This window comes from Ambystoma mexicanum, chromosome 6p (assembly GCF_040938575.1).
Source record: "Ambystoma mexicanum isolate Mex_15411 chromosome 6p, UKY_AmexF1_1, whole genome shotgun sequence".
In the NCBI taxonomy this organism is placed as follows: domain Eukaryota; kingdom Metazoa; phylum Chordata; class Amphibia; order Caudata; family Ambystomatidae; genus Ambystoma; species Ambystoma mexicanum.
In genome coordinates, this window is record NC_090935.1 from 1,362,453,860 (window position 1) to 1,362,480,341 (window position 26,482).

Below are 26,482 nucleotides of genomic sequence, written 5' to 3' on the forward strand. Positions count from 1 at the left end.
TCTCTCAATTGCATTAACTTTCATGCAGCTCAACTTGATTCAACTGTCATTCCTTGTATTTAAATTTGTTTCCCTCAACACATGTTTCCCTACAGTATATGACCGTGGTTCTTCAGGAGAGATACCTTATGGAAACATAGTAAATGTGTAATGAAATTGTTTATACCAGGAGCGCAACCAATAAAAGTGCTTTCTCAAAAACAGGCATACATTATAATATTGCAGCAGTCGCAATATAAGCACAGAGGGTGCAGATCCTGATAATACTCACCGCTACTTTGGCACATATAAGATATCGCCGAAAAAGGAACACAAAGCCGGCAAAGACTGCAATCTCTAAATATAACCATAGAATTATGTTTAGCTAGCCTACCCTGGTCATTAAAAACAGCAAATACAACAGATTGAGCGTCATGCAATGACGCCTGCTATACAGCCATACTCCGGATCTCATATCCTTTTATAATAAATCTGCCCACAGTGCTTTGCTAGGACACATTCAGTCCACGAATGACAATGTTCGCTGATAGCAGTTTGCATAGCCAAGAAGGTGTCCTGTCATCTGGTCATGGGTAGCTGGCGTTCCATCAGTAGGACTGACATCAGAGTTATTACCGTTGATGGCAACATTTTCTGAGATGCTTTATTTGGATGTTTTATGAGCTGACATGTATTAATTATTTTGTCTGACAGCCACATGAGGATGATGTGCTCAGGTCAAAACAGGTACATGTAGTGGCTTCTGAACTTTACCCAGGTCGCCTGACTTTTATGCTGATTTCTTGATAAACAGTAAAGAATTTGAGAATAGGTAAAGTGGTTTTCACTTCATTTGTCAATGACCGCCCCGGCCACGAGAAGTTGCATTATAGTTTGTTTGTTTATACAAATCTAGGTACACCTCCAACGGACAAATCTTACTCTTCCTGGGCAGGGTCCATTATTCAATCCTAAATTGGCCTGCTTTGCGGCCCCGCGACTTGTATTTGCCCTATGTCATGTTGGCCTATCGGGTTCACCCATTTGCCCTTGTAAGTGCCATTGGGCAGACTATCAGCCCAGGCGTGCATGTCTGTGACCCTCTGTCAGTCCTCCCTGACGTGCCTCCTCTTCTTCTCAGGGCCTGTGCCTGTATCAGTACCAGTGGTTGTCGCCAATGGGCGGATTTCCTCGCACAGGATGTCATCTGAAGGCTCTGAGACACCCCCACTCAAACCCACATTTTTGCAGCTTACCCCAGGAAGCCGCTCCACCAGAACACCCCACACATCTTCCCTGGTGCCTTGCGGTCCCCATACCAAAGCCAAATAATTGGATTTGCCACGATTGTGGTTGCCTATGGCTTTGTAGATGGCTGATGTGACAGTAATTAGCTGTAAGGAGAAGGCAGTACCCCCCTGGTGCTGTATGTTGAATGGGACAGTAGGGCGTTCAATGTGAACACACATTAAGTTGGATGTCAGGTTGAGCTCACCAAGGAAACAAACATCACCAGCCCTCAATCTAACTCCATATAGGTGGCAGTATTCCTTCTAAGATGGTCATGACTGGAGCGTCTGAGTAAATGGCTCAGCCACGCTATGCTATTAGAACATGACAACATCCATTATACTGTGCATATGCTTACGTATTCTGAAGTCATCTTGTGTTCTTTGCTTCTCCCTTTTCACCCACTTCTGTATGTTTCTGTTATTTATTTCATCTCCCTTTCCATTCCTCACCTTCCCCTCTCAATTTCTACTGTTTCTTTTTTATTTATTTTTTATTTACATGTTTATTGATTTTAAATATAATACAACACAAAATAAACAGCCAATAAATGAGCATAAAACATAAAAACCGGGATCAACACATTTATGAATACACATTCCCTATAGGAAGATTACGGATTCGATACAAATCAGGAAAACAACAGTCTTATAAATTTAAAAATCTGCCCCAGATTTGATCAAACACATTTATTTTCTTATCCTTGTATAAAATCAATCTCTCCATTCCGGATACGTGTTTCAGATCATCCATCCATTCTGAAATTGTCGGTCTATCATCACTTTTCCATTTTCTCAAAATGATTTTTTGGCAGAATTTGACGCCCTGAAAAACCAACACCTCTGTGGAAAAGAGAGATCCTCCATCATGTCATCTTCACCCAAAATTACAGTCATATAATCAAAGTCCAGATGTATCAGAAGAACTTCGTTCATCCTCATAGTGACCCCACTCCAGAATTACCTTAGTTCATAACAATCCCAAATCATATGCTCAAAAGAACCATTAGCATGTTTGCACCTCCAACAGGCACTCAAATCTGCCAAACCACTAGCATGCTATCTTTGTGGCGTCCAAAAAACTCTGTTCAGAATTTTGATCTGTCTACACCTTTCTCCTAGATTCAAGGATGTTAGAGCCACATTCTTGCACAGATTTCTCCACCTGTACTTCGACATCTCTGAGCCTATTATGTCTGACCATTTTGATAGTAAGTCATAGTTTGGTTCTTTATACTGTTCAAGATTCTTGTATACTTTTGCAGCCATGCCACCTTCTGATTTATAATCTTTCAGCCAAACATGCCAATTCTTGCACCCATCCGGAATTTTGTTCACCAGAGCTTTTTTCAGTTTCCTATACTCTCCCATTGTGCAATCTCTGAGAACTTTAACTTGCTTCAGTCTTTTAAAGCTGATCCATTTTCCTTCCTCAACAAGATCTTCGAGCCACTGCACATCACCCAATAGCCAGTTTGACCAGAAAAGAGGTTTTCCATTTAACGTAATGGCTGGATTCAACCAGAGCGAAGTAAATCCATCCTCTGAAACATTCTTTCCGCTCTTGTTCCAGAGATTTTTCCAACATGATCTCACAAAAGCTGTTCGTGGAGATGATTTATATCCCGTTCCATCCACCATTGATAGAACTGCCCTGGGTGAAAGAGGCAAAGACCTACTTGATTCCGCCATTGTCCAGACATCAGAAGAATCTTCTATGAAAGGCACCAAGTGGCGAGCCCCAAACGCCAAATGATAATTTTCAAAATCCGGGACCCCAAGACCACCACATGCTTGTGAAAGTTGTAGTTTCCATAGTTTTAGATGCGGTTGTTTTGCCTCCCACAGGAAGGACTGAATCAAGCGTTCCATTTTCGTCAAATAACATTTTTTAAGCTGTAAGGGAATCATGCTTAAGACATAGTTAACTCTCGGAGATGTCGTAATTTTGATTGCATGCACTCTTCCCCATAGACTTAATCTTAACTCACTCCATCTTTTAAAGTCTGACTCCATATTTTGGATAACGCGTGTAATGTTCACTTCCATCATTTTAGCTACATCTTTAGTCAGCCAAATTCCAAGGTAGCGCATCTTGTCCGAACACCAATTAAAGGTAAAATTCTTCAATGTCAAGGTCGAGCATGAATTCGATGCTGGCAGTGCCTCTGATTTCGACCAATTGATTTTATAACCAGAAACTTTGTGAAAAATGTCTATTTGGTTAATTAGCGCCGGAATGGAGGACTCCACATTCTGGACAACCAGAAACATATCATCTGCATAAAGCCAGACTTTTTGACATGCTTCTCCATAAGAAATACCTTCGATTGCCCTGTCTTCTCGTATCTTCACAGCCAATAATTCCATTGCGATGACAAATAAAATGGGCGACAGGGGGCAGCCTTGTCTTGTCCCCCTTTCAAGTTCAAATTTGTTCGAGACCAGACCATTAGTGTTCACGCTGGCTGTAGGTAACCAATATAACAGCCTTATCTAATCTATCATGTTTTTCTCAAATCCGAAACCTTCCAAGGCTGAAGATATTTCCACTCTATTTTGGAATAGCGTTCTGCTTTAGTAAGCATGGACTCCAACACAAGCCTGTGTTCACCTTGGGTGTGAGGGGCTTTTGTGAGAGTGGTCACCAAAGCGTTTTGTGGGGTTGGGTTAGTTTTGAGACTGTTCGTGGGTAGGGCATTGGCAGAAACATTTCTACTGTTTCTGATAGCTTTCATGTGTCCTGCCCTCCGGTTTTTCACATCTACTGGCTTGACATATCTTTTGGCTTTGGACTGACAAGTGTGACTTCTACCACAGACTCCTGACAGATTCTCCTTTCCACCTAGCTTGTCAGTCTGTGGAAGAGTGGAGCCCCTCGTGACTAAGATGACAAATAAATAAGACAATATGCTTATTATGGGGACCGGGGATCCAGGAGGAATTATTTTGTTAACAGAAGAAAAACAAAAATGTTTTCTGTTCCAACAGCTAGCCACTCCTGTACCCATAATGTTTGTTATTTTTTCTTAAATCGTAGTGGACATGTATTAGGGCATCCCCTACTCCTGTTGGCACCATGGATTGCTGGTTGTTATAATCCAGACTATCCAGAATGTGCATGTGAGCCCAAATCAGAAACATTGAACCTATTGCCTGCCTCCGGCGACTGGGGCAAGGCCACTAGTTTTGTGCCAACTGTTTGTACTGATCTAAACCAACTTAGACAATAGACTGTTCATTTGCGAAGAAAGCCGGTAGAGGGGTTAGAGCCCTACACCCATTGCCTGAGGATGATATGACAGGAAATGTATGTGTGCCGCCATGACTCACCCAGAAGATATGTATCATGTGACACCTTATGGACCGGGACATAAAGCGGGGACTAGTCCCGTAAGACAATTACCTTCACTGCTCTTGGGATGGTGGGAATTATCTACTTGAAGATAAGTGCCTTTCCATGTTGTGGGGTCAAGCGTCTGTACTGCATGTAAATAGAAAACCTGGAGGGCAGGTGAATTAGTGGATTGGGAATGAGTTAATGCAATGATGCTGTCCATTTGTCTTGCAAGACTAACTGTAACAAAATATTTTTATCATTCCATTGCCTAAAAATTGAGATAATTATGTTTGATGTTTTGTGGCTGGGAAGGGTAAACAAGAGTACAGGACTCAGGGGTTGCTTTTCAAGGATTTTTAATGAACCACAAATCAGATACATAGGGTTGCTTCACCCTATTCTTCTTCCTTCTTTCATTCTCTGGGGTAGTTCTTTTTCACACGGGTAAGGACTCAGCCTTCTTCTCTGGTCTTTCCTCCAAGTCCTCTGGGGCTAAGTCTGCCTAGGCCATTGAGGAGTCCTTTGCAACCGGATCTTGTTCTGTAGAAGGTAAAAGGAAATGAAACAGCCAATGTTTATTGCCTCTGTAAGACTGGATCGATCGGAATGACAAACCCACCTTTGTTGGGTATGGGTAAAGCGTCTAAGAATTGTTCTAGCATTATCTGGTCAATCATCTCAGCCATCAAAGAGGCCTTGGGCTGTAGCCATTTCTCCGCCTGGTCCTTTACCCTATAATAGAGCTGGCTCTGAGTCACACATGGTCCAAGTTGGGTTTCCTGTAGCTTCTATCAGTAGGCTTTTTCATCTTCATCCAGGCCTGGCCTTTCCAGTATGGCCATCTTAATCTCAATGTATGGAGTGTTGCTGGTGGGATTAATGGCTTGATAGGCTCCCTGCATGGGACCTGTTAATAGTGGGACTATGTATTGGCCCCACCTGTCTTAAGGCCATTGAGCAGTCTGGGCAATCAGCTCAGAATTGAATGAAAAACACTGTATCATCTCCCTCCTGAAATTATTTTAAGACTGAGTAGGGTGCCACAGGGTGTGCACAGGTGGTGGAAAATGAACTTGTGATCTGTAACAACGCATCCTGATGCTTGACCTGGGTTGTCAATCCGCAAGGATCTTCACAAAGCTCTCCATGCCATTCCTCAAATCCAACTTCTAACACCACTTTGTGGACATGGAGGGTCAATAAGAGAACATGACTCAAGAGTTGCTTTCTAAGGATTTTTAATGAACCATATGTCAGGTATATAGGGTTGCTACACCCTATTGTTCTTCGTTCTCTCGATCCTTGCAGTAATCCTTTTCACACAGGTAAGGACTCAACCTTATTTTCTGGCCTTTCCTCCATTTCCTCTGGGGCTTATCCTGCCCTGACTAGGGAGGAGCCCTCTTCTACCGGATCTTGTTCCTGTATAATGTGAAAGGAAATGAGACAGCCCTGTTATGTTCCATAGCAGCTTTTATGCTGGCATCCCTGGGTCTCCACCAATCAACATCACCCACCCAGTGGGCCAGTGGGGCACCATGTTGTATCCCTCCTATGACACGTGATCAGGGCTGCCATTCATGCATTACTATTAGGGGCTATGGGTCCTCCCCCTTCTTCTTAAGAATCCCTTGAAAAGTATGCCATGTTGCTTTCACTCATTGAATAACCCCTTTAGTGCAGGTAAAAACTTGGGGGAAGCATGTGTTCTGCTGCTACCCCCCCTCCTGAGGGCCGCTGGCTGCCATCCCCGGTTCCAAGGAGCCTGTTCTATGGAGTCTGCTCCCTCCTGTTCCAGTGGTCTCCTAACTGCCACTACACCAATGTTGGAGACATTCAAAAGACCTTTCCGCTTAAAAGTAGCCAGTGCTGTCCCTTCGCCATCAGCTGGGGTTCCGCCCAGGAAACCAACAGGGTTCACCAAGGGGTCAACTTTGCCCGCTGCTGCCTCCACACCATAGCTGCGGCATGAACCTCTTGACTCTTACCACCGCCCGTGATGAGCTCTGCCCCACAGGTAAGTGGTTCAGTGAAGAGTGCGGTCTCCTGCTCACGTGCTCACAGTAGGTGGTGTGTCACAAAGGTGCATGAAGCAGGGTCATCCATTTCTTAGACTCCTAGATAGTGGGCTCTCAGGACATGTCTCATTCAGCATCTAGCACCTTGGAAAATGCTACACAGGATGTCAGCAACGATAACACCCCAATCGGTGACATGCTCACTCTGGTCCATGTGTTCATAGACCATATTGTGATGATGGACAGGAAATTATGGAAGATGGGTATTTTGAAGCGTTGAGTCTGGCCAATCACATACATCAACACTTATAAACAAATGGTAGGATAAACACAGAGATGGTTCAGATGAGCTACTCAGAGCCACAGTTTTCAACCCATGCACCAGATCTTAAATGTAGCACATGAACGGGAGAGGGATCTCTTGAAACTTCGTAGGAAACTAAACAGAGAAATTACCCCAAGATAAAATGTCGGACTGGCTGCATGCATAATGTCTTTCCTGCTCCACATACATTACACAACGCCTGTGCTATTAGAATACGGCTAGCCCCCACGATAAAATGCGCTCTAGCTGCACACATAATGTGTCTCCTGCTTCTCATACTTTGCACAACACCTCTGCCTTTAGAATGTGGCTGTCCCCCATGATAAACATTGGTCTAGCTGCACACAAACTGTCTCTTCTGCTACACATACGTGACACAACATCTGTGCCATTAGAATGCAGCTATTCCACACGATAAAAATGTGGTTTAGCTGCACACATAATATCTCTTGTGCAACTCTCCAGAATCCCTCTCTGCACCCACCCACATGCCTGCTCAACATAGGTGACTAGCAGGGACTTGGCTACCCCTACCTATCTTCGTATTAGGCTAAAATGCACACACGCCTTCTATGACTCACTGTCAAATTTCCCATACTTGGACCGCGGTCCCAAAGGGCGTTCAACCTACAGTGCATTGAGACCATACCAATGGTAAAAGGTGATTCACAAATGCCAGTACATTACATTACATTTGACATGTGTCATTTTCAGGCAATGCAAAAACAAAAAAGGACGACCCACATGGCTAGTGCAAAGAATCCGGTACAACCTAAAATTTGGTTTGTGATATCCATGGCTTTATCTGTGAGCTGTCCCTTGTTCATGGGAAGCATACCATCTGGGTGGTCACAGACGCCTTTGCAAAGATGGCTGAATTCATTGCATGTCGGGTAGTGGGGCATCACCTCCAGTATTGGCAGACTTATTTTTTCAACATACTTTTTGTGCTTTTGGACTGTCCCCCATTATTTCTTCTGATTGGGGTCAGCAATGGATGTCCCATTTCTAGAGGGCCCAGATTACACTCATGGGCATTGATGCCAGGTATTCATCTGCTTACCACCCACAGTCGCATAAACAGAGAGGGCTAATCAGACCGTTGAACAATACTTTGGCGTCTGAGTTTACGGCACCGAGATTCTTGGCTCTTGCTTTTTGGCTCTGTGGAATTCATATATAATAACGCAACATATCCCTAAGGAGGACTGTAACAGTGCAACGTCCTTGAATTCTTCCTGAAGTCCCTACACCAGTCCCAATGGTCCCTACTGCACCCGCCACATTCAAAGCATTCTGGTTCCGTCAAACAACACCTCCAAACCACACAAGCCCACATGAAGATGCAGACCATATGCACCTCCAGCCAGGCCAACTTTATTAGGCTGAGAAGAGGATATGGCTAGATGCTGAGAATCTTCGGATTCCTGGCAATCGAAAACTGTTTGCTGACTTAATTGGTCCTTATATGATTGAGAGGCTCATCAACCCAGTAGCTGTATGGCTGAAAATGCCTAAGCCATGGCAACTACTGCATTTCATCTATCTCTCCTCATATCCTGCTGGATTTTGGATTCCATGGTCCAATGTGGTTAAGTTAATTAACTCATTAACTGGAAGGGATATGAACGCGAGGACAGGACATGGGGGCATGTCCATTATAGAGGTCTCTAAATGATATATTCTGTTCTGTGGGCCCATAGGGAGGGCTTATTCTTCTCATTCCTACTATGAGGGAACCACTGTTAGAGACTATTGCTCTTCCCAGGAACTCAGTCCACTGCAGGGCTACTCCATAAAGAAGATATTTTCCACTCCACATAACAGGAGTAGCAGTCTAAAGGTTTCTGGTGAATCAAGAATAATTGTAATTGTGGGCGCAGCACCTGCACACATGCCTCAGGTTCAGGAAGAGGACGAAGTTGATCTGCCACCAACCAAGGCCCAAGAGGGAGAAGATATCCCCACCATTGCTTTCTTTGTATACACCTGGCAATCAACAACCTGACAAAGATCATGCTCCTGATTTAAGTTCAAGATTCTGACACGTGCACTTTAATAATACCGCAGTAAGCGAGGGAGATGAAGAGACAGGACAAGAGGGTGCAGGTAGACAAACACAAACAATTGGCAACTATTAGCCAGTGTGTAGACTTTTTTTAAAGAATGCATTTTTATTAATGTTTTACTCATGCTCCATAATTATATATTTTGTCATAAACATTATCCAGTTCACAAATGAATCAATTAACTGGGCATAACATCAGCTAAGTATTGATAGTGATTCCCTTCCCATCTTCTCCTCCCAAAACTCAACGCACGCTCCCTTAAATCATTTTCAGAAACCTCTTGCAGAGTGGTAGTACTCCCTCCCCTAAAGAGCCTCAAAAGACGTTTGTAAGCAGCCTTCTATGTCATAATTCATATCCATTCCTTGAAATAAGTGGGTTTAGGGTCTTTCCAACGCCTCCTAATTACCTAATTACCTGTCTGGTGTTAGTTAAAGCCAAACCTCTCCAGTGCCTTTATTGGTGTGCCAACGGAAACTGTGATCCATCCAACCACAGATTGCAAGGCCTTTTGACATTTCGATTCGTTCCTCTAGGGCTTGTGAAATTATGTTGAAAACCTTTGTCTCAAACCTTATAAGCAGCAATCGAAAAGAAGATGGACGAAGGTAACAGTTAGAGGGCATCTCCTCCACCAGCGATCAGGTTCGGAAGGCATCCGTCCTCATTCCCCCACCCACCCCTCCAGTACCTACATCCACTCCTCGTCTGGGACTTTCCCCCTAGGTTTCTTTCCCAGGACATCTTCAGTTTCAGCATCGGGTTCTGGGCCGTTGGTTGGAGGAGCAGGTATGCCACCGAGATTGCCTTTCTTGCCCCAGCATAATTCGTCAAGTAGGCGTAGAAAGGAGAGGAAGGCAAGGAGGACGTAACGGTGTCACAAGCACATCTGCAGGCATGGTTGCAGTTGTAGATATTCCCAATATTCCGGTCTGGGAAGGTTGAAACTCAGAGATAAGGCAGCAAAGGATTCTATGACGCACTGCCGTACATATCTCAGTCCCTGCGACTCCCATTCTTTCCAAAGGAACGGCCTTCAGTCTATGCAGAAATGGCTGTTGAGCCGCACAGGGCTTTGCTCCGCAAGGCAGGTGTTAATACCTGTGCTCCTGGACTGGGCTGATGTTGCTGATGAAGAAAGTTGATGATCTTGAAAGGAGCAAGGAGGCATCTTCCATGGTGGATCCACAGTGGCGTTTCAGTTTCTTTTATTTTGGATCTGGCCAGCTGAGCCAGTTTAGCCACCCAATAATCAAGCCATGCATTAGGCAGATTCGTGCGTCCCATGGATCTTGGCTTCAAGAGTGTACTAAGCCTAATCCTGGCCTTGCCAGCCCGCCAAATGAATTGCTGTAGGAACTTAGTGAGGCATGTAAAGTACTTTTGAGGTATCATTGTGGGAAGCATTGTGAATAAGTATAAGAGTGAGGGCAGAAATACCATTTTGTAGAGGGTGAGAGACATCAGAAGAGCAGACCAAGCTCTCATATCTACTTCTATGCCCTCCAGCAGTCCATTTTAGTAGTCAACATGCCTTCTAGTGTGTTTGTGATCTTGATCCGCTGATAGGTAAGAGGTAGTCTTTTTTTTTAAAACAGCCAGTAAAAGCGTGCTAGTGGTAGCACACCTTTGCTATCAGCCACATCAACAGCACTGGCTCTTCAGTCAACACCATCCACACAACTTTCACTGCAAAGCACACAGAGTGACCCCAAGAAGGAGGAGAGTCAAGAGCCGTCTTCGCCCTCCCAAAACATCAGAAGCGTAGAGTTAGTTTAAGGCAGAAAAGCAAGAACTTCATCTTGCAAGCTGCCATAGGTGCAAGGAAAGTGTTTCTTGCAAGGGAAACTGGGTGCCAATTTCCCTGTGGACCCACATAAAACGGCATCATCTGCATGCTTGTCAAATGAAAAGGGGGCTAGGACAGACTTCCATACCTCAAACACAGGCAATGGGCACATTTGCTCTACCATCCAGCAGAACTACAACAGCCCCATCTCTCGAAAGACGCACAACAGATTCTATAGATGATTTGTGTGTGAGCCAGCTACAGTCACGTGGATTACTCTGCATGGCGAAAGGTGCTGGAGACGTTGGGCCTGATTTAAAAGGGTTTTTGTAAATCAGGCCATTTGATATTAGTGTTCGGGAGCACTGCAAAAGTAAATATTTCGGTTTTTCCGTCATCTTTAATTATGAATTTGCTTACACCAACAACAGAAGCACATGACATCCTCCACACACTGTTACATTCTTTGTTTGGTTGCAAAACAAAATTGCATTCAGTGGTGATTCCACCTCAATCTATTTGGCTTAGAAAGCAGCAGAGTCACTCTCCGAGTGCATATGGTATAATCACACATTGGAGGCTCTGCCTCAATGTATTTGACTGTACCAGCCAACAGAGTTACTAATGCCTTGTCTCACCCTCCTCTAGATCACCAGGTCCCCTAAATAACTCACTTCTTTCCCAGTCATCTAGAAAAGAGAAGGGTTTTGCAGGTGCATGTACTTCTTTGTGACTCTGTGGCATTTACCAATAGCTCATCATTCAGCTCACACCGACTGACAGAGGTCAGATATTGCGTGCAGTATTTGCCCGCGTTGCTCATCACTCTGTCTCACCTATTCTGCTCCACTGGCACAAAACCCTGAATTCTATCACCACCAACAGCAGGTTGGACTGCTAGTGGTGGTAAAGTGGTCCTGAGATGATACCACTGGGTCAAACTGTGCTGGACAATGTAACAATATAATGAGAGACCACCCTTAACATGGGGAGTTCCTCCCCCGCCCCAATTAAGGTGTGATGCAATAAATCCTCTATCTAGTTCAAGCTAGCCCTATCTATGATTCATATAGATCCACATAGATCCCTCCTCCTGTGCCAACCATGAACCAAGAACCAGGACAGGGTACAGAAAGAATATATATTTATTTAAATTATAGGTTCAATGAAAATGTGCGTTTAGGGATGTTACTTTAAATGTTCACTTCCGTCCCTGGAACACAGACTAAGTAAACAGTGTCCTCCTCTTGTCCCACTAACCCATTTCATGTGAAAGTTTAACAACACCTTTGCACATTACTATATCATGAGCATTAGCATTCCTTGATAAGGTTTAGATTTAAATCAAATGCACATTTTCGGTTTTCAAAACAATTTCACAAGCAGCACTTTGTATGTTTAATTTCCCTGCAAACTTGAAAATGCTAGCAGTTTTGAAATCACACAGACTTTTGAGAAAATCTTGGATTTATAGAACCATCCTTCCTACTTCACCCCAAAACAATAACATATCTTGCTGCTTTCAGGGTCACTTTCTCACTCCCAAGAATGTTTGTGCATTTCTCAATGTAGAATAACACTTAGTTTTACTTGGAAGAGCACTTTTCTACCCAGCACCAAAACCAGGACTGGACTGCCCCACCGGGACCCAGGGACCTCCCCTGGAAGGCCCGTGGGCATAGGGCCTCTTTGGCACGGAAGGAAACGTGCGTCATGTGAATCTTCCTGAGTGGTTTTCCATAAATTGTCTGCCTGCCGGCTGCCACCACTGACAGCACGCTCATGACTGACGCTGGCGCTGCCTGCGCATTTCTTTTATCTTCCAGGGGTTTTTTCTGGTTTGGGAGCTCCATTGAACTGGCATCCTAGAGGTGAACTACGGCCTACAGCGTTATTTGATTTGGACAGAGTTTAGTAGGGCCTAGGGCAGGCTGGGGAAAGTGGTCCACGGTGAATAAATAGGGACTGGGGAGGGGGAGCATAGAATCAGAGGATCTGGCACCTGGATAGAGGGTGAGCATGGTAAATGTAGGGGTCAGTGTCTTGCCAGTCATGTAGCGTGCCTGCAGTGTTTGTTTCCACACAGGAGTATGCAGCCTGTGTTGGAAGACTCTGGCAGTGTCAGTCCCTTGGAGCAGGGCCCGGTCAGTGATTTGGGACTCTAACACTGTGGGTATCCTCTCAGCAGTGTCCTATGTGCAGTGCTCCATTGGTCTTAGAGACACCCCCACTGTGCCCAGCAGCATCCGGTTTCCTTGGCTGTGTTATGGCCTCTAGCAGTGTGGCCTTCATGGTGCAGTTCATTTTCAGTGCTTCAGAACTGAAGCAGTTTCAGCTTCCTCTAAGTGTCCTATCTGTGCTTCAGGACTCGTGCAGCGAGAAGCATCTATGTGAGTGCTCTGTCTGTGTCATAGGACTAGCAGTGTGATCTTCACAGGGCTTCGCTGACAGTACTATAGGATGCAGGCACAATGTGATTTCTCCCAGCAGTGTCCCAGCAGTGTCCCATCTATGCTACGGACAACATCAGTGTGTGTTTCGGCCAGCAATGTCCTGTCATCTACGAGAAACTAGGCAGTGTGAGATTCATTCTAGCATTACCCTTTACGCCCAGCAGTGTGAGTGTCATCCCAGCAGTGTCCTATCTGTGCTTCAGGACTTGTGTAGTGTGAAGACTCTCCGTAAATGCCCTAGGACTAGCAGTGTCAGCATCACAGAGCTTCCCTGACAGTACTATAGGACTCCTGCGCAGTGAGATTTTTCCCAGCAGTGCCCACTCTATGCTGTGGACAGCATCAGTGAGTGTTTCTGACAGCAGTGTCCTGTCATATATGTGAAGCCAGGCAATGTGAGTTTCATTTGACCATTACCCTATAGGCCCAGCAATGTCAGTTTCCTCCACCTTATAGCCCCAGCAGTGCTTACATTGACAAGCTCCAATGTTAACCTTTATCCACATCCTGTCTGCTTTTTTGTGCCTACTGCTAAAAACGATCGAAAAACTAAACATGTAGGCTCCTCCCACTCCCCACCCTCACCCCGGCTTTTTAGATGTCGTAACCCAGAAATAAAACACGGTGCCTTTTTCATGCATTACCGAATTCCATTCCTGAAATCAAAGCAAATGAGTCCTTCCCTGTGCTGTAGCTGGGCACCGAACGAGATAAGTGCCAGGTGGTTACGGGGGACACAGGGAATGCATTCCTGGGGCACACCGAGCATGTTTTTGTGGTGCGGGCAGCAGGGTTCTATGGCAGGTTGCTGCGATAATAAAGCAACCGCACGCAGCTGACTAGGGTGCCACAAACAGACGGGCAACTTGAGAAGTCATTGGCACTAAAATATAAGAGCTGACCCTATTGTAAGGAAGAGGGCACCAGCATAGTGCCTTGCTTGGGGCAGCCTAATCCGGGAGCATACTGCTTTGCACCTGCCGCAGGCAGGAATATTGGGGCAGGTGATGGTACCTTGCTCTGTTGGGGGTTGAGGTGGGGGGCGGTAGATGGGTTTCTGCATTGGTTTTAGGTTTCTATGCCAAAATATGGGTTCCTGTGGAATACCTCGCTGTCATTTGGCAGGTGTCAGTCCCCATGGGCTCTGTGCAAGCCTCGTGCATGTCTAGACTCTACTGGGATTTCACCCACTAAAACACCCAGTTGCACATGCTTTGCTGCTTCCACAAGATGAGAGGTATACGTTGGGGAAAGGTTCTTGAGACATTGGTCGGGTTTGTGGTGGGACAGATCATTGGCGTGGGTTTGCTGGATAGGGGTGGTTTTGTGGGGCAGAAGAGGGTTTCCTAAATCAAGGGATAGGAAGTGGGTGCAGGGGACACAGAATCCGAGGAGGGTTCTGGAGAGGCCCTGCTCCTGGAGGAAGCCTTCCTAGGGCTAGGGATGGGCACCTAGTGATGGGATCCTGCACACAGTATGGGTTGTTTAGGTAGATAATGACTGCCTTGGGCAGGAGCTGGCTTCAGGGGGATCACACGCTGTGCTCGCTCCTTCAGCGAAATATGGGGCCACTTTGAACAAAATTTCCAGGGCCACTTTCGGTTTCCAGTCCAGCCCTGACCAAAACCCAGGCTTCCGTTACATTCAGCACCCCTCTGCTTTAAGTCCAGGTCTGGAGAGTGGTGACAGTAAGGATTTCATTTCTGGACAAGGACAGCCCTTTCCTTTAGGGAAGTCTGAGGTTGACAGGAACAACAGGTGTACCCAATTACATTAACAGACTATAGTTTCTAAAGTACACTGGGAACGTAATGTGTTAATTTTTAAAATTAGCGACATCAACCCATGATGTTTAGCTATAGGGGAATTAATTACATCATTATTGTTCAAAATATACTAAGGATCTACTTCAATACCCCCACCCAATAGGGAGAAGGTATTAAATCAACAAAGCCCCACACTTTATTTTGTTGGGCAAGCTACTTACTTTGGAAATCTCTATTTTTGGTGCTCAAGAAAGTCAGCTGGGCTACTCTTACAGGAACAGGAGAGGGACATCAGAACTCAATCTCTGCCAGGGATATTCTCCAGGCTCATTCGCTCTATTCAGCCTCCGTCCCCTCTCCTGGTGTGGGTCCCAGCCAGCTTCACTATTTCCAAAATGTTGTCTCCCAGGCAAAGTTAACCCTGAAGCAATCTTTTGGTTCTTACACCCAGATGATATTCAGGCAGCTGTCCTGGCAAGGTTAGATTCTGCCACCTTCTTTCAGTATTTCACCCAGATGATGTTTAGGTAAGTCTGTCCCTATCTGGCGTGTGCAGCCACTTTTTAACCTCCAAATATTAAAATCAGGACGTGTTAACTTATTATCCTTAAATTCTCATTGGACCCCTAACAGTCTACTCCTCCCCAAGGTCCAACCCTTCTCTGCCAATAGGCTCTTGGAGTTCTGAAACTGAAATGCTGGGAAGAATGAATACACCAACCGGAGTTACCATTTACACTTTTCAGATTTTTCACCTAATATTTCACTACATGACAAAACTTTGCATTTTACAAATCCAAATTACAACATATATATTCCAATTTGGTTGATCATGGCGGATTAATCAAGATGACTCCCATGTCGGCAAGATGTTGCAGGTGTGAACTGCAATTCTTTGCAGTTTATACAATAAATATAATAGTTATGAATGTGAAATGTTCTACCCAGATATCTACTTTAATAAACCACCAGCTCCCCAACGTTCGGCTTCACAACATTTTTGGGGAAGCTAGAAACACATTTTCAATTATCACAGGGTTTCCAAAAATCAAATTTACATACAAATGACAACATCGTAATGGGCTCATAATCAGCCTTGAAATGACTTATCATTGCTACTAAAATGAACAACTACGATAGTCCATATAAACTAATGGAAATGTTCAAACATATATGTAAATCCTAACTTGCATTTCACAATATAGGTTTCAGTTCTATTGAAATATCTTCACCAGGCTCTGTGGACTCATAGTTAGTTTAAGCCTGGAGTAAACCATCAGACTTTGTTCTCTCAAGACTCATGGTCATCCTGGTGTTTATCTCAGGGAACAGGCCCCCAATACATATCCTTGATCACTGCTTGAGTGTTCTGCATAGTAACTGACTCCTTCTCAGGAAATCAAAACTTACAGCCATGTCTCTAGCAACAACCACTTATATTGGTGAGGGTTACATTTCCTGGGGCCCATGAGGACTTTTAAATGTTGCATCTGAAAGAAAATATTGCCTTTTCAATCTGTTGCATTTATTTTTCATGTGAAGCCTTTTATTTAATTTTAATTAATTGCATCTCACCATCACAGTTCAAGGCCGTCTCATGATATGTTCATTTTAGTAAGGCACACACACACACAAACATAGACATTTCAGAGTTTCTGTTCATAGGCAATAATGGCAATAATGTAATTTATTTTGCCATACAGTGCATTGTTATACATACACAAATTCTGAAATGCCATTATCTTCTTCAACAAGCAGTTGCCCAGATGAATTGTTCAAGGGAAATCAAGAACATGAAACATATGTTGGCACTTCTGCCATACTTTTAATGGCTGCCATTAAAATATATGTAATTCATTTATTTTTGTAAACATTTTCTGAATGCATTCATGCTACTATAAATGGATGAATGTATTCATTGTATTGGTATGTGCAAAGAATGGCAATCACACAATATATATTTTTGCAATGCATTTTTTGAAAAATAGAATAATGAATTTAGTGACTCAGATATGGAAAATGTGCTATTTATCCCAAATATAAATGTCCAACTTTGTGTGACAAGTGTTTTAGCAAGGGAACATTGTTCTCCATGTCTTTATTTGCAGCTGTGAAATACACAACTTTCAAACATTACAGTTTCAGTTTTAGCAAAGCCCTGCTTTCCATGTAGAATCATCCTTTAATCTTTCTGTGTTTGGTCAATCATGTGCAAGGCCTTTTTTTAATCACTGTCTTTCCGTTGATTTGCACATAACGGTTCCATGTGTTTATAACGAATGAACAAATTACAACAGTGTTTTTGATATTTTCATTATAATATTTAAATGATCGAAATACCCTCCACAACATATTTTAGGATGGATGTAATACTAACTCCAGTCCTAGAATATTTGGGGAAAGTGTTGGATAGTGCATTTAAATAAAACAGAGAAAATATCGCAAACACTGTTGTTATTTTTTCATTTGTTATAAAGACTTCAATACCGCACACAACATTTTTAACGTCACAGCTGAAAATGAAAGGCTGCCTATTTGTCTGTCAGCTCACAATGTGCTTTTTCTATGCCTGGCCTTTTAGATCATGTGTTCCTGACTATAATTTTTTTTAAAATGTGTTTATTATTTTCAACAACAATACAAACATAATATCGTTTTCAAGACAGTTGAGTATTGGTAATAACTCCCCCCCTCCCTCCCTCCCTTCCTCCCCAATAGACCAAGTATATAACAGTGTGCTGCAGTCCATGTACACCAAGGGTTAGTGTGGGCTGTCCGGGTCACCATCGATTGAGCTGCCTTCCTCTGAACGGAACAAGGTCACCGTGAGGGCCACCCACTGTAATAGATCATCAGAGGTGTCGATTTTTTGCTGTCTCTGTGCCAGCTCCCATGCCCCCGTCTCGGCTGTAGTCTATCTGCGAAGGTCCTCCCACCATGTTGCTACGCTGGGGGCTTTGGGGCATTTCCAGGCCATGGCGATTCTTCTTTTTGCCAAGGTATACATTAAGTCCTTGAGTCTTTTCAGTGGCCTATTCTTTTTGTTCCTAAGGTATCAGCCCAGGATGCAAGCTTTGGGGGATTGCACGTCCAGTGTTATGTCCGCATTGGCCGCCTTGGCTTTGATCCTTGACCAGAAGGCTTGAATTGCTGGGCATCCCCAAAACATGTGGGACATTCCCACGGAGGGTTCTAGGATATTTGGGGCATGTTGCAGTGCCTGTGCTGCTAATTCTGGAGATAATGTCTGGAGTGTGGTAAGCCCTATGGATTATGTATAATTGTATGAGCTGGAAGCGGGCGTTCGGGGATACCTTTTTGTGGTATTGTGTCATGACCTTCCACTCATTGTCATCCAACATCACGCCAAGTTCAAGTTCCCATTTTTCCCTGCTCTTGATTTCTTGTTGCGTGGCGCAGTTTAGCAGGGTCTCGTAAAGCCTCGAGGTTTCGTGGCCTCCCTCTGCCACGCTCAGTAGGTTCTCGATGGCTTCGTGCCCGGTGTCGAGGGTTTCCCACTCCGGCCATCGTTTCGAATGTCTGCTCACTACTGCCCCGTGTAGGAGGAATTGCCCAGATGGTATCCCCGTGGTTTCCTGCAGTTCGGTGAACTTAAGAATGCCCTGATCGTCTGCAAGGTCTCCCAGGGTGGTGATGCCGAAGGGTTCCCATATGTTCCTGATCACTTTCTGGCCTTCTGGTCTGGTCGACATTATTACGGCTATTGGGATCTGAGGGGTGTAGGGGTCTGCCAGATTGGCGATTTTGCAGGCCCGCTTCCAGGTTCGGGTGCCCAGGCGGATTAAGTATGAGTCACGGTGACTCTCTTCCGACTCAATCCAAAGTAAGTCTCTGAGCAGCATCGGGGAGTTTGTGGGCTGTAGTAGGCGAGTGTCTGTGGAGGCGTCGTCTGCCATCCACTGTATCACATGCTTTAGTTGGCCCGCCAAATAATAGAGTTTGAAGTTAGGGATTTTGAGGCCTCCTGTGTCGTACGGCCTTTGTGTAGTTTCCAAGGCGACTCTGTGTCTTCCCTCGTGCCATAGGAATTTCCGGCAGAGTTTGTTTAGTTCCTTGAAAAATTGCTGCGGGATGTAGTACGGGACATTGGTAAAGAAATACAGGAGTCGTGGTAGCGCCACCATTTTGAGCAGCCCTGCTCTGCCGGCCACCGAAAGGGGCAGCCTGCTCCAGAAGTCGAATGATTTGGCCAGGCCCTCTTTAGCCCTTACCGTGTTTAGTGTATGCTCGGTTCTAGGGTCGCGGTGGATTCCGATGCCCAGGTATTTAAATGTGGTGGGTTCCCATTGGAGTGGCAGTGAGGGGAGGTGTTCTTTCTTGGTTTTACTTGGGGCAGCTAAGGGGTATAGGCAGGACTTGTCTTGATTCATTTGGATCCCTGTGCATCTAGAAAACCCATCCAGTGTTTCCAGTATGTAGGGTAGTATATGCTCAGGGTCTTTCAGGTATAGGAGCATGTTGTCTGCGTACATAGAGACTAGGTGGGTCACTCCATTTATTGTTATGCCCCCATCACGTACTCTTGTCTAAGATATTCCGCCACTGGTTCGATGGCCAGGATGCAGAGTAAGGGGTATAGGGGGCACCCCTGTCGAGTTCCTCTGGAGAGTTACCATCTGTCAGAGAAGGTATTGTTGGTTCGGACTCTGGCAGTGGGGTAAGAGTAGGTGAGTTTGACCCAGTTTAGGAAGGTAGACCCTATCCCCATCTTGGTCATGGTGGCATGGAGTCATTTCCACCTGACCGAATCAAAAGCTTTGGAGGCGTCAAGGGACACCACCGCACTTCTACCGGGTTCATTGTCTGTGCTGTATATGACATGGTGCAGCTGCGTAGGTTCTCGGTGATAGAGCGGCCCTGCACATAACCCATTTGGTCATGGTGTATCAGGTGCGGGATGGCTACTTGCAGTCTCCTTGCTAGCAGTGCTGTTAGCACCTTATATTCCACATTGAGCATGGACAAGGGCCTGTACGAGCCGCACTCTACACTGTCTTTGTTGGGTTTCAACAGAGGAATGATGACAGCTTCGCTCATGGTGTCGGGGAGGCGGCCCACCTCGTACACCTCATTATGCACCTGGGATAGTAAGGGGGCTAGTAAGTCCTCGTAGTTCTTATAAAACTCCCCGGGACCCGTCAGGTCCCAGTGTTTTCCCCGAGGGTAGTGTTCTAATGGTGGCCATGACCTCTTCGGGCGTAATGGGGCCATCCAGGGACTTGATTATGTGTTCATCTAGGTGCGGCAGCCTGATAATGTCGAGGACATCCTCAATTTCTGTGTCTGTGGGTGGTGTGGGGTCAGAGTATAGGGTCTGATAGTACTCCTTAAACGCTTGTTTTATCCTGGCCTGTGTATGGATATTCAGGCCGTCGTCGCCTCGGAGAAGGCAGATGGGTGTTCTGGGGGTCTCACGTTTGTATAGCCACACGAGCAGCTTACCGGGTTTATCGCCTAGGGCGTGGTTCCTTTCTGTGTATTTCACATAGCTTAGTTTCCCCAGTGTCTCCCAGTGTTTTAGACAAGCTTGTTTGAGTTCAATTGTTTTATGTCAGGGGATGGCATTGCTTCTAGGTCCCTCAGCTCAGCTTCAGTGCGCTCAAGCTGGGACGTGGTGTACCTTTGGGCTCCTCCCGCAGCAGCTATCATTTCTCCCCTTATCACTACCTTATACGCCTCCCACGCTGTGCTTATGTGTTGGACACTGTCAATGTTAGTTTGCCAGTAGTTCGTCGTACCTTGTCGGATTTGTTCGTTGAAGGCTTTGTCAAGCAATGCCTCACTTCTGAGCTTCCATGTCGGAACAGGGGGTCTAGGGGCTGTTAAGGTTCATATTGTGATCAGCGGTGAGTGATCAGAGAGCAGTCTGGCAAGATACTGTGTGTGTTCGGAGAGGGCTATGTGCTCCTCACTGGCAAAAAGACTATCAATTCTAGTGTGTACATTGTGCGGTGGGGAATAAAAGAAGTAGGCTCTGGTGTCAGGGTGTTGTACTCTCCACAGGTCTTTCAAGGCGAATTGTTGCGTGAGGGCGTTGAGCACTTTGGCTGGGGGGAGGGGTTGGAATGTTTGCTGTCAGATCTGTCTATGCGCGGGTCTAGGGTGCAATTGTGGTCACCTCCCCATATTATAATTCCCTCCCTGCAAGGGCTCAGGCGGGTATACAGTGAACGAAAGAAGACAGTGGTGTCGTGGTTGGGAGCGTAGGTGCAAATCAGGCAAAGGTCTCTCACCTCTATGGAGCCTTGTATCAGGGCCATTCTGCCTTCGTTATCCGTTTTGGTGAGAGACAGGGTAAGGGGATGGATGGTGCGATCCATATCAGAACTCCTCTTGCGTAAGTGGAATACGTGGAGCATATTAAGGTTCCCCTCCAGACTTTGGCCAGTGCAGCGAGTTTGGGTGCATTAAGGTGCGTCTCTTGCAGGAGGGCGATACCAACTTTGTGGCGTTTCATAAGGGAAAGGATGCGGTGTTGTTTGGCGAAGCTGTTTAGGCCCCTGACGTTCCAGGACATTATTCTGATTTTGTCAGGCATGGTCAACATATTGTTGTGAGTTTGTGGGTGGTTCCTGGTCGAGGTTGCGGGTGGGCCCGGCTGGACCCAAGGTGATCCTGTAGCGGGTGGACTTGGTCTGTTTCCTGTGTAACTTTAACTGGGTTCCCCCTTTGGAGTTCCCTTTCCAGTGAACAATAACCTTCAACATTCTTCTAAAGAAAACACGTCTAGCGAGGTTTCTCCCATTCTGACATTCCCGTTTCTGCTCCATAGAGCTAGGTCTCTTGGTGCCCTACGGGCGGGTGAATTAACCAAACTGTTCCTGGGGCAGGAGTAGCTCTACTTACAGTGATGCAACCTTGCAGTATTTCACGTCTAGTATGGCTCTGGTGTCAATGGGGTTGCCGCATTCTCACAGTGTGGAGCTGGGTGACGGGTTAGTACAGCCTGGGGGTAGTGCGGGTGAGCTTCCCTTCTGCCGGTGGCTATGGTTTGTGCTGTTTCTGTTCTAGGACGGGAACTTGCTCCCTGTCCATCCACTCGCCGACCTCAGCAGGGGTGTCGAATAGGTGGGCTCTGTTATTATGTAGGGATTTGAGTCTGGCCGGGTACAGAAACATGCACCTCAGGCCCACGTTCTTTAGTCTAGTCTTGATGTGGAAGAATTGTGCTCTACTTCTCTGGACCTGCAGGGTGTAGTCGGGATAAATCGCAACCTTTGCAGAGTCTCTTTGTATGACGCCGCTGAGTCTTGAGAAGGGCAAAATTGTTTCTCTGTCCTTGTAGTTGGGCACTTTGGCTATTATGGGTCTGGGCGGATTCCCCGGGGGCGGCCGCCTGGCAAGGGACCGGTGGGCTCTTTCAATGGTGAAGCCTTGAGAAAGCTTCCCCGCATCAATTTCCTGTAGGAGGAGATTTTCAATAAAGTTTGTGGGGTCGTTGCCCTCAATTCCCTCAGGTAGGCCGATAATCCTGATGTTATTTCTCCGGGCCTGCCCTTCGGCCTCATCAGCCCTGTCTTCCAGCTTTTTCAACTTCTGTGTGAGGGCGTCCACATCTCTCAGGAGTTGCATTTTTGATTCAGTGTTATCTCGTACTTGGGACTCAAGGGCGTCAGTTCTACTACTGGCGATGGAGCGCACGTCCTGCCGTAGCAGGTTCAAGTCAATAGCCACAGCGTCTATTTTGTTTTCCATTGTTTTCTGGAGGGTCTTTATAACCTCCAGGAGCTGCGAGTTCACTGGTTCTGGTGCTTCCGCGTTGGGTTCCCCTCCCTTGGCTAAGCGCACGTCTGGCCTTGGCGTCCCGGAGGCAGTTAAGGTCTCCATGGTCGTCTGCCTTTGCTTATTTTGTGCACCTTTAAAAGACATAGCCTTGGGGGTGGGCAGGCCCACCCGGTTTAGCATGCGTTTAGGGTGGTGTCTGGGGTGGATCGCCCAGTGGAGGTGCTGCTTTGGGGCTGTTTTGGGTTCGTTCAGCCTGTCTGTGTTGTGCTCTCGGGCCTGGGGCGGTCTGGGCAGGTCGGCGCAGGCCCAGGGGTGTTCAAGGCGCACAAACCCCTGAGATGTGTTGGTTCAGCCAGACGGGCCCCTTTGTATTGGTGGGGAGGGGGCTACTGTGTCGAACCTCGTCTCACGCTTGTGGAGAGGGGGTAGCGCCCTGTACCCAGGTTCAGGGCGTGCAGCCGCCTTAATGTGGCAATGGTTAGCCTCCGTGTCACTGGGGGTCTCAGAGCCTGTTATTCGTGGGGGGTTGTGTGGGGCTTAAACCCAGTAGAGTCAATGAGCAGGAGCTCACAGGGGGGCGAAGTCCCCAGTGTGCTTCACTTGAGCTTGTGCGCATGCCAGGTTAATTATCTTTAATTATCTTGAGTAACTACCCAGGATTGCAAGCTATTCCAGTGTCTAATCCGGGCCGGAGGCCAGGGGACGGGGGCCGGCAGTTATTGGGATTGCCAGGAGTGGTGCAGTTCCAGTTCGTGGGCCAGTCAGGTTGGGGGAGTCCAGGGGGTCCGGACCCAGGGCACCATAAGCTGAAGCGGCGGTGGTGCCCCCGGAGCCCTCTCTATCCCACTCCTTACCATTGATCTTCAGGTAACTTTACAGGCATCTGCTGTGTGCTTCAACAGGATCAGGGCTTTCCGGTGTGGGGGCCGCTCCAGGGCCAGCCGCCGTGGGCCTCTGCGGGGCCTGGGGAGCGGCCGCACCCTGCCCAGTGTCCAGGCTTGGGCGCCGCAGCAGTCTTCCGGCGCAGGGCCTGTGTGCCCGCCCTCCCTTGGGACCTCAGGGGCGGCAGAGTTCGATTAGCCCGCAGTGGGGCAAAGGCCACTGGGTCTGAGAGGCGCTTTTCACCTCCTCGCTCCGCATTCACTGAGCGGGGTCCACCGGCGCGTCAGTCCGAGGCCGCCGCTGCAACGAGGGGACCTTTCCCGCAGGCAAGGCGGAACCGCCTCTCTCTGATCTCTTCACCTGTGTGGCTGGTGCAGGGCCAGATCCTCCTCCCTCGCTCACACTCTGATGCCATTCGGGTCTCCCCTCCTCCGCTGGTCTGAGGCACTGTGGAGCGGGCCGAGCCCCCGCACGCGCAGGTGGGTGCAAGTGTCTCGTTTTGCAGCACCCGGCCTCCTCGGCAGTAGTGGGGTGCACCCGAGTCCAACCTGCACATGCTGTCTTAACTGGGTGCACAGACTACAACGCAAAGGCTGGTCTCGGGGCCGCCGCCATTTTCCAGACACCTCGTCCCTTCCTATCCGAGCCGAAACAGCCGAACGGAGTGTCAGAGCCGCTCCAAACTTCGGTCTCAGGCGCCAGTCTTAGGCGCCCCAGTTCTTTATTAACAATTATGATGGTTTCCAGTCGATTCAGCGTGTTTTAGGCTCAGTTTAGCGGCAAATCAATGGGCAAATCAATGGGCATATGAAGCGGAGCTGTGAAAGACGCGGCTGTCCTACATGGCAGTTAGCCACGCCCCTGTGTTCCTGACTATCATTAAACCCCACAGATCCGCCCCGCCCTGGCTCTTTTATCCTGATTACTCTTTGGAAAGAGCAGGGGAGAGTTTTTTCTCACTGTTCACTTTTCCATGGAGCACGTCCTGCTGATTGTCCTTCCTTAAGAAGTGAACGCTTGGGCCTCCACCAACTTGGTTATGCGTTCTGGGGTATGGTCATAGAACCCTCCTTCTCTTTTTCTCCTTGGCCAAGTTCCTAGGGCCCTCCCCAGACTCCAAGATGTATTTTCCCCAGAATAGAAAGGAAGGAGATTAATTGTTCTACCGATAGAAGTAAAAAGAGTGGTTAAGTATTTTGTACAAAACTAATTTCCCTGGAAAACATTATATAGAATCTGATAAACAACATTTAATAGAACTATGGGACAACATTGAATAGAGTTATGATACATTTATCACATTTTCAATTTGGCATTTACAAGATAATATTTTAGTTTACATTTTAGATGTGTATTAATTAAATTGCTCCCTGTATATATATTTCTGTTTCCATTCAAGGATTTCACTGTTACCTTTCATTATTCAGATAGTTCCTCAGCTCGAACTTCATTGGACTCCTCAATGAGTCTAAAAGCTTGTCTGGGATGACAACTTTTCAACTGATTAATATGTATCCATTTCTCTACCATCCATTCTCCTTTTGGGATGCGGATGTCATAGGCAACAGGTAAGAATGTTTCTATAATTTCAAAGCCACCATGCCAAGAAGGAAGACATTTGCATTCCCTGGTATGATTGCTCTGGATAGTGTGCAGGTAAATGTTGTCACCTATCTCAAGCTCCTTTTCATAGTCTCTAGGTTGTAGCATGATTTCATTGCTTCAGCCGACTTGTCTAAATTGCGCTGGCCCTAAGCGAAGTAGTGCTGGAGGTGCTTCCTTTCATTTTCAATGTGCTCATGAGTGGTGGACGCATTTATCAGTGTCTGCTCCTGAGTTCTATAGTAACACCCTTTTTCGTCCAGTCAGAAGCTCAAATGGAGACATGTTAGTTGCAAAAGATGGTGTGGACCTAATAGCCATCAGGACAAGCAGTATTCGAATGTCTGAGCTGGGTCCAGAGTCTGCCAGCTACTTCTTCAGGATACTCACAATGGTCTTGTCTCTCTCAACCCCTCCATTCAAGGCCGAAGAGAGGAAATGTGGGGCTTTATTTTTACCCCTAGAGTCCCAAAAATCTTTGCCCTCACCTCACTGGTGAAATGACTTCCTTTGTCTGACTCATTCATTTGCAGGAGGCCGAAATGAAAGAAAATGCTGTTGATCATTAGCCCAGCAGCTGCCTCCACCATACAATTCGGGGCAGAAAGACATTATACCCACTTTGTAAACAAGCATGTTACAGTGAACATTTACTTGTTTCCTCTAGAGGAGAGACTCACTGGCTGTCATGGCCACAGGCCCCAGAACACAAAAACCACACCATCTAGTAATGGGGGCAATGGGTCACTTGACTCACTTATGTCCCTTTGGGACCCATAAACACAGCGGCCCTGGCTAGACTCAGTCTTCGCACTTTTGACACCAGAGATGTGAGCAGGAACACTTTATTTCAGTTTCAGTGCAGGACTGCTTTTACTTTATTTCAGTACAGAAGTGTTTTTATTTTACAAGAACTTTCCAGGAGCTGAAAGCCTTTATTCCAGAGAACATCCTCATGTGCTGACTCATCGGGTGTGGCTCCCTAGGCCTGATCTTCATGTGCTGACTTATCAGGTGTGGCAGGCAGGCTGAACCTGGTGGGCGTGGCTTAAGAAGCTCAGCTGAATAAGCTGCTCCATCCTTAAGACCAGTGCTTCGCGTTACTGTGCACTCACATGCAACGTGACGCTCATCACCGCTTAGACCAGTTTACTTACCTTTGAAACCAGGCGTTCTCCTGCATACTCACCTCCAGGAAACCGGTGCTTCATCGCTTCATCTACA